The sequence below is a fragment of the Bubalus kerabau genome, chromosome 1, assembly GCF_029407905.1.
Source record: "Bubalus kerabau isolate K-KA32 ecotype Philippines breed swamp buffalo chromosome 1, PCC_UOA_SB_1v2, whole genome shotgun sequence".
NCBI classification, from domain to species: Eukaryota; Metazoa; Chordata; class Mammalia; order Artiodactyla; family Bovidae; genus Bubalus; species Bubalus kerabau.
In genome coordinates, this window is record NC_073624.1 from 246,762,749 (window position 1) to 246,775,492 (window position 12,744).

A 12,744-nucleotide genomic window follows, 5' to 3' on the forward strand; every position below is an offset into this window, starting at 1 on the left:
ATAATAAAATGTATATGTATGTATGTATGTATGTGTGTATATATATATTTCATCCTTGGTTCCTGGCACATGACTCCCCAAATCTGTGTAGTGTCTTGAATGATAGGAGTGGGAAGAGCATCTTTTATTACTCATAAGCCCCTTTCAAATATATGTGAATGTTAGTTGCTCAGTTGTATCCAACTCTTTGCCACCCCACAGACTAGACTAGCCCACTAGACTCCTCTGTCCATTAGCTTCTCCAGGCAAGACACTGAATGGGTTGCCATTCTCTCCTCCAGGGGAATCTTCCCAACCCAGAGACTGAACCCGTGTCTCCTGCATTGCAGGCAGATTCTTTACCATCTGAGCCTCCAGGGAAGCTCATGCCTGAGTTTATGATAGAGAGGTGACTTTTAGATGATGGGGGCAAGTTGCTAGAGGCACCAATCACGTGATTAGAGGGTTAGGACTTCGAGTCCCAATTTCCAACCTTGACTTAATGATTTAATCAAATCAACCATGAATAAGTAATATAACCTCCATAAAAAAAAGTATTTGGACATCTTCCAGGTTGGTGAACAGGTGGAGGTGCTGGGAGGGAATCACATCCAAAGAAGTCAGGATGCTCTGTGCACACATTTCCTGTCTTGCCTTATTTACGTCTTCATCTGACTGTTCATCAGTATTCTTTATTAGATCCTTTATGATAAAGTGGTAAATGTCAGTGTTTCCCTGAGTTATGTGAGCTCTTAAAGCAAATTATTGAACCAAAAGAGAGGGTCATACAAATTCCCACTTTACAGCTGACTGAAGTATGGGAGGCCTGGACTTGCGATTGGTATCTGAAGTAAGGGACAAACTTTGTGGGACTAAGTCCTTTTTCTGTGTGTTCCGAGGTAACTCCAGGTAGCTATGTCAGAATTTCTCAACATGCAGGAAAATTCCTCACAGTTGATGTCAGAATATTATGAGTAGAAGAAGCAGGAGTTTTTCTTTTAGAGGAGAATTTGGAAATTGTTTTATTAGTTTTCTTTATAAATGCATGCAGATCTGATGGCAGGAACTGGTTAAGACTAGGGTAAAAATTTTATTAATCTGCACTGTAGAGATGATTTCTTCTCTTGCCTGTAGCTATGGTTCTTAATTTAGTTGAGCTTCCCACTGCTTATAGTTATGGTTCTCAATTTAATTGAGGGGCCAAAGTCTGAAATACCTAGACAACTTTCAAAATTAGTATTAGAGGATACCTTCAATAAGATTCCATTCCAGTAGAATGGATAGACCTGTGCATTTTCAAACTATTCCCCTGATAATTTGGATATGCATCTGTTATTGGCAGGGAGAGACACACACACACTCTTATCATGATGAACAGAAGGATGAAATATACTAATGTTAATTATTATATTTATTGCAGCTGAACACAGTTTTCTTTTTGACATTCAGAAGCAATCAATATTTTAAATATGTTAAATGTGTTTAATACAATATTTTATGGCATCTTTAATCATTTTTAAATATATGTAATATTTTGTAGTCAATTTTTTTATGTCACTACCTTTGATTAGCGCTAACATAACATTAAATGTAATTCATTGAACATGGCTAGGGGTGGGGAGTGGAGGTAGGATACAAAACCAGTGTGACTGAAAGATTATTACATATTTAAGTGGATAGATAACGTGTTTGTTATACAGCCTGAGAATTGCCAGCTAAAACGTTATGTGGGTTACTTGTTTAAATTACAGATTCTTAGTCCTGATAGAATTGTCATCGTTGTTTAGTCACTAAGTCATGCCCATCTCTTTTGCAACCCTATGGACTATACCCCACCAGACTCTTTTGTCCAGGCAAGAATACTGGAGTGTGTTGCCATTTCCTTCTCCAGAGGATCTTCCCGACTTAGGGATCAAATCCGCATCTCCTGCATTGGCAGGTGGATTCTTTACCACTGAGCCGCTAGGAAAGCCCCATTATATTAATAGACGCAGTCCTATGAAATCAGAATCTGCAAGTATGGAGTATGGGAATTTGAATTTTTACAAGATCTAAGTTAAAATTATGCACTATAAACATTGATATCTAACATTTATAACTTCCAGAATTTCAAACTGGTATTCTGAACCACACAATTCAAAATATTAACTTTTATGATGTGCAGGAAATGTTAGCATTCAGTACCTTTGACTGAACAAGAGTAAACCTCTTACTTTGACTTGTTTTAATTCAGAGCTGTTCTATCTTAGCACAATACTCTGCATTAAAACAGAATAATAATAACAGAAACAATGATAACAAATAAAAGCAAAACAAAATATAACCATTACTGGATACACATTCATTTATTCAACAGTTGTCTATTAAGTGACTAAAATGCATATAATGGATTCTTAATATTACAGCTGCATTTTTGGTGAAATGACTGGTATTCTACAGCACTTTCTTAATAGTAAAGCTTTACAGTAATTCATTCAATAAGCACATGAAGAGTCCTTAATTTTCTTGATAGTTTAGGCTAAAATATTGTGTTCATTGATTCTTCTGCAAAATTGCCTCAATAATCTTCTTCTCTAAGATGAGAGACTCAAGACACTATTTGGGTATAATGGAATAAAAATATAATTTTAAAATTATTTTGTAACTTTAATTCCAGTTGCCTATAAAAATATGTAAAGCAGTTTGTTGGGTTCTTCAGTTTCTATTAAATGAGAATTAAATTAGGACTTAGCAGAAGCTGATTTTAAAGCTCTAAATTTCCTAAGTAATTGAAATTTTGTAGACCTGGTCTCCTTCTATACAACTGTATGCTTTTATATAATACTTATATTTAGTATTAGAATAATAGTTGGCATTTGCAAATTATCAAAAAACAAATGATTTTATGACAATTATCTAGAAAAATGATCACTTGGAATATGGTATAAATTTATGAGCATTATTTTAAAAATCTAACTTTATATCATATGTAATGATGCAAGTACAGTGCAGCACTTTTAAATTAATTAAAATTAGATTTTACATTATGATATAATAAAAAATCTTTTGGGTACTTATTAAAACACTACTATGAGTTAACCAAAGTCAAGCTATATAAATTGGAAGTGTTTCCCCACTAATGCTTATATTTATCTCAAAGTATTGAATATTTTATTTGAAGCTAAATATGTCATTGTTGGGGTTTCTCTGGTGGCTCAGCAGTAAAGAATCCACCTGCAATGCAGGAGACATGGGTTTGATTCCTGGGTTGGGCAGAAACCCTGGAGGAGGACATAGCAATCCACTCCAGTGTTCTTGCCTGGAGAATCACATGGACAGAGGACCTGGTAGGTTACAGTCCATGAGGTCAAAAAGAGCCACACATGACTGAATTGACTGAGCATGCATGTATATCGTTGTATATGACTAAATTTAAAAAGGTGTTATAAAATAGAATGAACCTTTTAAAAGTAAAATAACTTTGAAATCAAGTGAATACATAAGAACCTTTGGGAAAAAATCATTTGGAATTAATAAATCATGGTTGTATAAACTCAAACTTGTAAGACCTAAGTGTAGATATTGCACAGAATACCTTTACATGGTGTTTTATCTATTTACACCTTTACCATTGCACTTTTATTCTTTACATCTTAAAAAGTTAGTAAAAAAATAATTATATATATATATATATATATGTTTCATTTAATCATAGGTAATATATTGAGCCAAAATTTAAATGAAATACTCAAGAATAAATTTGGTGAAAAAAATTAAAAAGAATTACAAATTACCTGGAAATGTACAATTGTAAGGGAAGCAATCATAATTTAGCTGTATTAGTAAGATATCTTAACTAACCATTTCAAACATTAAGATAAATTATTCAAAGTTAGTCAATCTATTGAAAGACAGTTTCTCCACTTTTCAACCACTTTTATTGCAGATTTTTAGCAGTTTTGTGTTTCTTTGAAGAATTTGTCTACTCATGTCTGCATAATATGCAGGTTATGCTTGCATAAATCATTGCCTTTAATTGTTAACTACCAGAGGACTGTTCAACATGCAGGCTTTCTAGAGGCTTCAACTTATCATGGGAGCAAAACCAGGTATTAGCAAAGAGTTTTTGATCTAAAAGTTACAATGCAGGGTCCAAAACTCTTCGCAATTTAAGCTAGTAAACATTAGTTTGTCTACACGTCTTCCATATATGCATCTTACCTTCCAGGTAAGAACATTTCATTTTTTCTTTATACAATGACTATCAGTTGACCTACCTGTGATCAGATAGCTTGACCACACCTTAGGCTTCTTCAGTGAGAAGATATTCCCTTGGCTAAATAGTAATTAATTTATGGATGAGTAGTTGGGACTTCCCTCATAGCTCAGTTGGTAAAGAATCTGCCTGCAACGCAGGAGACCTGGGTTCAATCCCTGGGTCGGGAAGATCCCCTGAAGAAGGAAATGGCAACCCACTTCAATATTCTTGCCTGGAGAATCCCACGGACAGAGTAGCTTGGCACGCTACTGTCCATGGGGTCACAAGAGTCGGACATGACTTAGCGACTAAATCACCACTACCAGATAATCTAAACCTGCCTAATTAGAGCCTGTGAGCTTAAATCGTTGATTAGACAGAACTGCTTTAGGTAAAGTTTGAGACACCTACGATCATAGAAAGTCTAAGGACTTCTGCCCACCATCTTGTCATCAAGGAGACACATACTTAATAAATGGATGAAATAAAGCAAAGCAAAAGACAACAAGACTGAGTTCTGGAATTATGATCTAAATCCACCTATTCCAGAAGCTGGAACTGTCACTGGCCTATTCAGTTATGTAAGCCAATAATTTCATACATAAAAATGAATTTATCACAATTGAATTGGAAATTTTTCTTAGGAGTTTAAAAATTTTGGCTGTTACACGTTCATTATTCAGCATCAATAACTTACGTTGCTTAAGATCGTTTGAATACTTTCTGGTAGTGCTTTTGAGCTAAAAAACTTGACTAATTTACCAAGCATCTGATCTATACCTGTTACTTTTTCACATCTGACTAATAATCAAATTGAAATGGACATAGTATTTCCAGAAAATAATTTGCCTTTCATGTATCTGGTGTGCCTATATTTCTATTGTTTCCTCCACTTGGAATGTGCTATGCTGTCAGAACTTTCTGCAACTTTCTGCAGTATTCTTCTTTACTAGGTACACATAATTACTAAATACAGTAAATGTGACTTGTCTCAACTGGGAGGTTCCATATATGGACATAAATGAACATTGCCTTTCAAAGATTCAGTATGAAAAATTTAAGTGCAATATCTCATTAACATTTTTATATTGATTGCCCATTTAAATGACAATATTTTGGTCTTATTTAACTGGAAAACATTTATGATTAAAATCAATTTCAAGTACATCTTTTTGCTTATGACACTGTGAAAGTGCTGCACTCAATATGCCAGCAAATTTGGAAAACTCAGCAGTGGCCACAGGACTGGAAAAGGTCAGTTTTCATTCCAATCCCAAAGAAAGGCAATGCCAAAGTTGGCAATGTGTGCCAACTACCACACAATTGCACTCATCTCACACGATGGTAAAGTAGTGCTTAAAATTCTCCAAGCCAGGCTTCAGCAATACGTGAAACATGAACTTCAAGATGTTCAAGCTGGTTTTAGAAAAGGCAAAGGAACCAGAGATCAAATTGCCAACATCCGCTGGATCATGGAAAAAGCAAGAGAGTTCCAGAAAAACATCTATTTCTGCTTTATTGATTATGCCAAAGCCTTTGACTGTGTGGATCACAATAAACTCTGGAAAATTCTGAAAGAGATGGAAATAACAGACCACCTGACCTGCCTCTTAAGAAACCTGTATGCAGGTCAGGAAGCAACAGTTAAAACTGGACATGGAACAACAGACTGGTTCCAAATAGGAAAAAGAGTACGTCAAGGCTGTATATTGTTACTCTGCTTATTTAACTTATATGCAGAGTACATCATGAGAAACGCTGGGCTGAAGAAAGCACAAGCTGGAATCAAGATTACCAGGTGAAATATCAATAACCTCAGATATGCAGATGACACCACCTTATGGCAGAAAGTGAAGAAGAACTAAAGAGCCTCTTGATGAAAGTGAAAGAGGAGAGTTAAAAAATTGGCTTAAAGCTCAACATTCAGAAAACAAAGATCATAGCATCCGGTCCCATCACTTCATGGCAAATAGATGGGGAAACAGTGGAAACAGTGGCTGACTTTATTTTTCCGGGCTCCAAGATTGCTGCAGATGGTGATTGCAGCCATGAAATTAAAATATGCTTACTCCTTGGAAGGAAAGTAATGACCAGCCTAGACAGCATATTAAAAAGCAGAAACAGTACTTTGCCAAAAAATGTCCATCTAGTCAAAGCTATGGTTTTTCCAGTGGTCATGTATGGATGTGAGAGTTGGACTATAAAGAAAGCTGAGCACCGAAGAATTGATGCTTTTGAATTGTGGTGTTGGAGAAGACTCTTGAGAGTCCCTTGGACTGCAAGGAGATCCAACCAGTCCATCCTAAAGGAGATCAGTCCTGGGTGTTCATTGGAAGGACTGATGTTGAAGCTGAAACTCCAATACTTTGGTCACCTGATGCGAAGAGCTGACTCATTTGAAAAGACTGTGATGCTGGGAAAGATTGAGGGCAGGAGGAGAAGGGGACTACAGAGGATGAGATGGTTGGATGGCATCACCGACTCGATGTACTTGGGTTTGGGTGGACTCTGGGAGTTGGTGATGGAGAGGGAGGCCTGTCGTGCTGCTGTTCATGGGGTCACAGAGTCGGACATGAGTTAGCGACTGAAATAAACTGAACTAGAATTTTTATTTTATTTTATTTTATTTATTTTTTTTTCCAATTTAGTAGTAAAGTTTCTTTACTTTTTAGTAGTAAAGTTTCTTTTTTTTTTAAATTTTTTTAATTTTATTTTTAAACTTTACATAATTGTATCAGTTTTGCCAAATGTCAAAATGAATCCGCCACAGGTATACATATGTTCCCCATCCCAAACCCTCCTCCCTCCTCCCTCCCCATTCCATCCCTCTGGGTCGTCCCAGTGCACCAGCCTCAAGCATCCAGTATCGTGCATCGAACCTGGAATGGCAACTCGTTTCATACATGATATTTTACATGTTTCAATGCCATTCTCCCAAATCTTCCCACCCTCTCCCTCTCTCACAGAGTCCATAAGACTATTCTGTACATCAGTGTCTCTTTTGCTGTCTCATATACAGGGTTATTGTTACCATCTTTCTAAATTCCATATATATGCGTTAGTATACTGTATTGGTGTTTTTCTTTCTGGCTTACTTCACTCTGTATAATAGGCTCCAGTTTCATCCACCTCATTAGAACTGGTTCAAATGTATTCTTTTTAATGGCTGAGTAATACTCCATTGTGTATATGTACCACTGCTTTCTTATCCATTCATCTGCTGATGGACATCTAGGTTGCTTCCATGTCCTGGCTATTATAAACAGTGCTGCGATGAACATTGGGGTACACGTGTCTCTTTCCCTTCTGGTTTCCTCAGTGTGTATGCCCAGCAGTGGGATTGCTGGATCATAAGGCATGTCTATTTCCAGTTTTTTAAGGAGTCTCCACACTGTTCTCCATAGTGGCTGTACTAGTTTGCATTCCCACCAACAGTGTAAGAGGGTTCCCTTTTCTCCACACCCTCTCCAGCATTTATTACTTGTAGACTTTTGGATTGCAGCCATTCTGACTGGTGTGAAATGGTACCTCATAGTGGTTTTGATTTGCATTTCTCTGATAATGAGTGATGTTGAGCATCTTTTCATGTGTTTGTTAGCCATCTGTAAGTCTTCTTTGGAGAAATGTCTATTTAGTTCTTTGGCCCATTTTTTGATTGGGTCATTCATTTTTCTGGAGTTGAGCTGTAGGAGTTGCTTGTATATTCTCGAGATTAGTTGTTTGTCAGTTGCTTCATTTGCTATTATCTTCTCCCATTCTGAAGGCTGTCTTTTCACCTTGCTAATAGTTTCCTTTGATGTGCAGAAGCTTTTAAGGTTAATTAGGTCCCATTTGTTTATTTTTGCTTTTATTTCCAATATTCTGGGAGGTGGGTCGTAGAGGATCCTGCTGTGATGTATGTCAGAGAGTGTTTTGCCTATGTTCTCCTCTAGGAGTTTTATAGTTTCTGGTCTTAAGTTTAGATCTTTAATCCATTTTGAGTTTATTTTTGTGCATGGTGTTAGAAAGTGTTCTAGTTTCATTCTTTTACAAGTGGTTGACCAGTTTTCCCAGCACCACTTGTTAAAGAGATTGTCTTTAATCCATTGTATATTCTTGCCTCCTTTGTCAAAGATAAGGTGTCCATATGTGCGTGGATTTATCTCTGGGCTTTCTATTTTGTTCCATTGATCTATATTTCTGTCTTTGTGCCAGTACCATACTGTCTTGATAACTGTGGCTTTGTAGTAGAGCCTGAAGTCAGGTAGGTTGATTCCTCCAGTTCCATTCTTCTTTCTCAAGATCGCTTTGGCTATTCGAGGTTTTTTGTATTTCCATACAAATTGTGAAATTATTTGTTCTAGCTCTGTGAAGAATGCTGTTGGTAGCTTGATAGGGATTGCATTGAATCTATAGATTGCTTTGGGTAGTATACTCATTTTCACTATATTGATTCTTCCAATCCATGAACATGGTATATTTCTCCATCTATTAGTGTCCTCTTTGATTTCTTTCACCAGTGTTTTATAGTTTTCTATATATAGGTCTTTAGTTTCTTTAGGTAGATATATTCCTAAGTATTTTATTCTTTCCGTTGCAATGGTGAATGGAATTGTTTCCTTAATTTCTCTTTCTGTTTTCTCATTATTAGTGTATAGGAATGCAAGGGATTTCTGTGTGTTGATTTTATATCCTGCAACTTTACTATAGTCATTGATTAGTTCTAGTAATTTTCTGGTGGAGTCTTTAGGGTTTTCTATGTAGAGGATCATGTCATCTGCAAACAGTGAGAGCTTTACTTTTTCTTTTCCAATTTGGATTCCTTTTATTTCTTTTTCTGCTCTGATTGCTGTGGCCAAAACTTCCAAAACTATGTTGAATAGTAATGGTGAAAGTGGGCACCCTTGTCTTGTTCCTGACTTTAGAGGAAATGCTTTCAGTTTTTCACCATTGAGGATAATGTTTGCTGTGGGTTTGTCATATATACCTTTTATTATGTTGAGGTATGTTCCTTCTATTCCTGCTTTCTGGAGAGTTTTTATCATAAATGGATGTTGAATTTTGTCAAAGGCTTTCTCTGCATCTATTGAGATAATCATATGGTTTTTATTTTTCAATTTGTTAATGTGGTGTATTACATTGATTGATTTGCAGATATTGAAGAATCCTTGCATCCCTGGGATAAAGCCCACTTGGTCATGGTGTATGATCTTTTTAATGTGTTGTTGGATTCTGATTGCTAGAATTTTGTTAAGGATTTTTGCATCTATGTTCATCAGTGATATTGGCCTGTAGTTTTCTTTTTTTGTGGGATATTTGTCAGGTTTTGGTATTAGGGTGATGGTGGCCTCATAGAATGAGTTTGGAAGTTTACCATCCTCTGCAATTTTCTGGAAGAGTTTGAGCAGGATAGGTGTTAGCTCTTCTCTAAATTTTTGGTAGAATTCAGCTGTGAAACCGTCTGGACCTGGGCTTTTGTTTGCTGGAAGATTTTTGATTACAGTTTCAATTTCCATGCTTGTGATGGGTCTGTTAAGATTTTCTATTTCTTCCTGATTGAGTTTTGGAAAGTTGTACTTTTCTAAGAATTTGTCCATTTCTTCCACGTTGTCCATTTTCTTGGCATATAATTGTTGATAGTAGTCTCTTATGATCCTTTGTATTTCTGTGTTGTCTGTTGTGATCTCTCCATTTTCATTTCTAATTTTATTGATTTGATTCTTCTGCCTTTGTTTCTTGATGAGTCTGGCTAATGGTTTGTCAATTTTATTTATCCTTTCAAAAAACCAGCTTTTGGTTTTGTTGATTTTTGCTATGGTCTCTTTTGTTTCTTTTGCATTTATTTCTGCTCCAAGTTTTAAGATTTCTTTCCTTCTACTAACCCTGGGGTTCTTCATTTCTTCCTTTTCTAGTTGCTTTAGGTGTAGAGTTAGGTTATTTATTTGACTTTTTTCTTGTTTCTTGAGGTTAAATTAGATTTGTGTCTTGCATTATATTTCTCTTGACAGACTTTATCTAAAAACATGCTTTGAATAGTTTATAGACTTTTTTCCTGTTCCCCTCTCCTATGTCCAAACTATCAAAACATCCTCAGTCTTTGTGAACTGCGCTAGTAGGTTTATAGCACCACTTACACTATCTTTGAAGTACATTTGCTCACCACTTGTAGATTCTTCTTGAGAACAGAGATGATCATATTGGTCAGTGTGACCCCTGCAGCAGTAACAGAGTGACCTGAAGGGTCATTTCTGTTTATTTTGTTTTCAGCTTATTTGATGGTAAAGGATTTTGGCTTTTGATAATCAGAGGTAGGGTCATCAAATCGAAGGCTGACATATACCATTTAAGTATAGTAAATGATGAGAGTCAGAATGGATTAGACAAATGGGCACTATAGAATCTCTGGTAAACTGAACAGCAAATGCTCCATATGAAAGCAACAGTAGATATTTAGCCAACTTTGGCCATGCAGGTGTTCCAGTGTAATGATGCCAGATTTTCAAGTTTTTCAAGAGAAACTCAAAATGCACATCCGTAACTCCTTAATGCTCTTTAAAAATTGGCATTATAATCTAAACCTTTTACAAATATTTGCAAGCAGAAATACCACTATGGACTAGCTCTGGCACATGGGCCACCCAGACTTGGCCTGAGGTTTTCACGTCCAGAAGTTCCCTTCTTTGTTTTAGAATTTGTAGTTTTTTATAGTTAAGGATAATGTAAGGCAAAGCTGCATATTAGTCCCAGACTGATTAGTAACAGACTGAAAAGAAAACCACAGGAATACAAAGTTTCTGACTATCCTTCATGTTATTGAGTCTGCCACTCTCTGTAATTAGGGGATGGCATTAATCATTAGTTAGAAAAGAAACCCTAAGTGAACAATGTGAGATATCTCCATGGGAACACCACTGGCTTAGTCTCAATAAGAAAGATTGAGGAGTACATAACAGATGTAGTGTGCATCTCTGTAGGTCTGATTTAGGTAGCTAATATTCTATCTGTGTGAAAACCAAATAAAACACATTGTTTCCCTTCTGTGTTTAGCCATATTTTCTCTTTCAGCCTTTTCTTTTCAATCTTTGGTGATATTTTCTGTTTGAATGTGGTAGTCCGACCTATAGTACTCATAGGAGTGAAATATCTTCTGTACCTGCAACATCAAACACTGAAACAAAAGAGCAGTTGTACTGAGTTCATTGCGATTCACTGAAAAGTGCTGCCCGCCTGCCGAGCAGGTGAAAGTTTCCTGCCAGTTTCTCATTTAGGGAAAACCTCTTGGCTTATGCCTCAAGAACTGTACAAGCCTCTAAAGAGTGGTAGTGAGTACTAGATAGTTTTTTTTTTCTTTTTTTGCCTATAGAGATAGTTAAGTTATACAATGGAATAAGGATCCGAGAATTAATAAGGAAAGAAAAAGAGAGATGTGATGGACTTAGCAGTCTGGGTCTTTTTCTAACAAGCTGTCCTCATATTTTTTTACCCATCTGCCGTGGAGTTTGAAATACCACCTTGCTAGAGAAGCGCATAAAGCAGAGTATGTTACCACTTGTCTCATCCTTACAAGCCAGCTCCATTTTACCTTACATTTGAGAAGAAATATTTTCACCTGTTCCTCTAAAATCATTTATTTGTGTCAGATCTTTACATCAAATCTTGAGAAAACCCCATATCAGATATAAGCAATCAGTGACTGTCTGGATATATTCAGGGAATAGATAGATGATTTGGGTGAAATTCCTTAATTTAAAAAGTTGGGAAACACAAGCGAATTCTAGAGACCTGAATAGATTAAGTTTCTTATCTCAACATGACAAAGAATGTGATCATACCTATACATTCACGATTATTAAAAACAGCGAAACTTACTCTGGGCCAGACACAGGTGTAAGGGCTTACGGTAAATGATCTCATCTGCTCTTCCTAGCATGCGGAAGACACTGTTATTGTCCCTATTTTATAGGAACTTAAAATGGTTAAACAATATGTCAATGGATCTCACCATCACCCAGCTAGTAATTAGTAGTCTAGGACTTGAATTAAATTGGCTCTGACTCCATAATTAACTCCTATAGATAACAATAATAAAGTAGTAGTAGCAACCACTTGCAGTGCATTTACTATGATCCAGGGTCTGTTCTAAACACTTTACATATATTAACTATTTAATCGCAAGAATGCTTTGAAGTAGGTATTATTATTATCCTCATTTGACAGAGCAGGAAACTGAGTTGCAGAAACATAATGCAATGTGTCCACTTAACTCCAATAATTTTTTTAATGTGAGATATAGCACACAAACTAAAGCAAGCCTTTCTGAATCTAAAATCTTACATTTATAAGACCAATAATAGCTCCTAAATACCAAATAGATGGTATTTCCAAAAAATATTTGCAAGGGAAGGCACTTTTCATCTTTCAACTCCAGCAACACAGTTAAGTTATATATTACCAATATTTCTTGCTTTGAAAACTTGGAGCCTGATAATAGTTACTTTAGTTACTATCCCTTTGCTGTAATACAAGAGTCTCTCTTTGTCAAGGTCCAA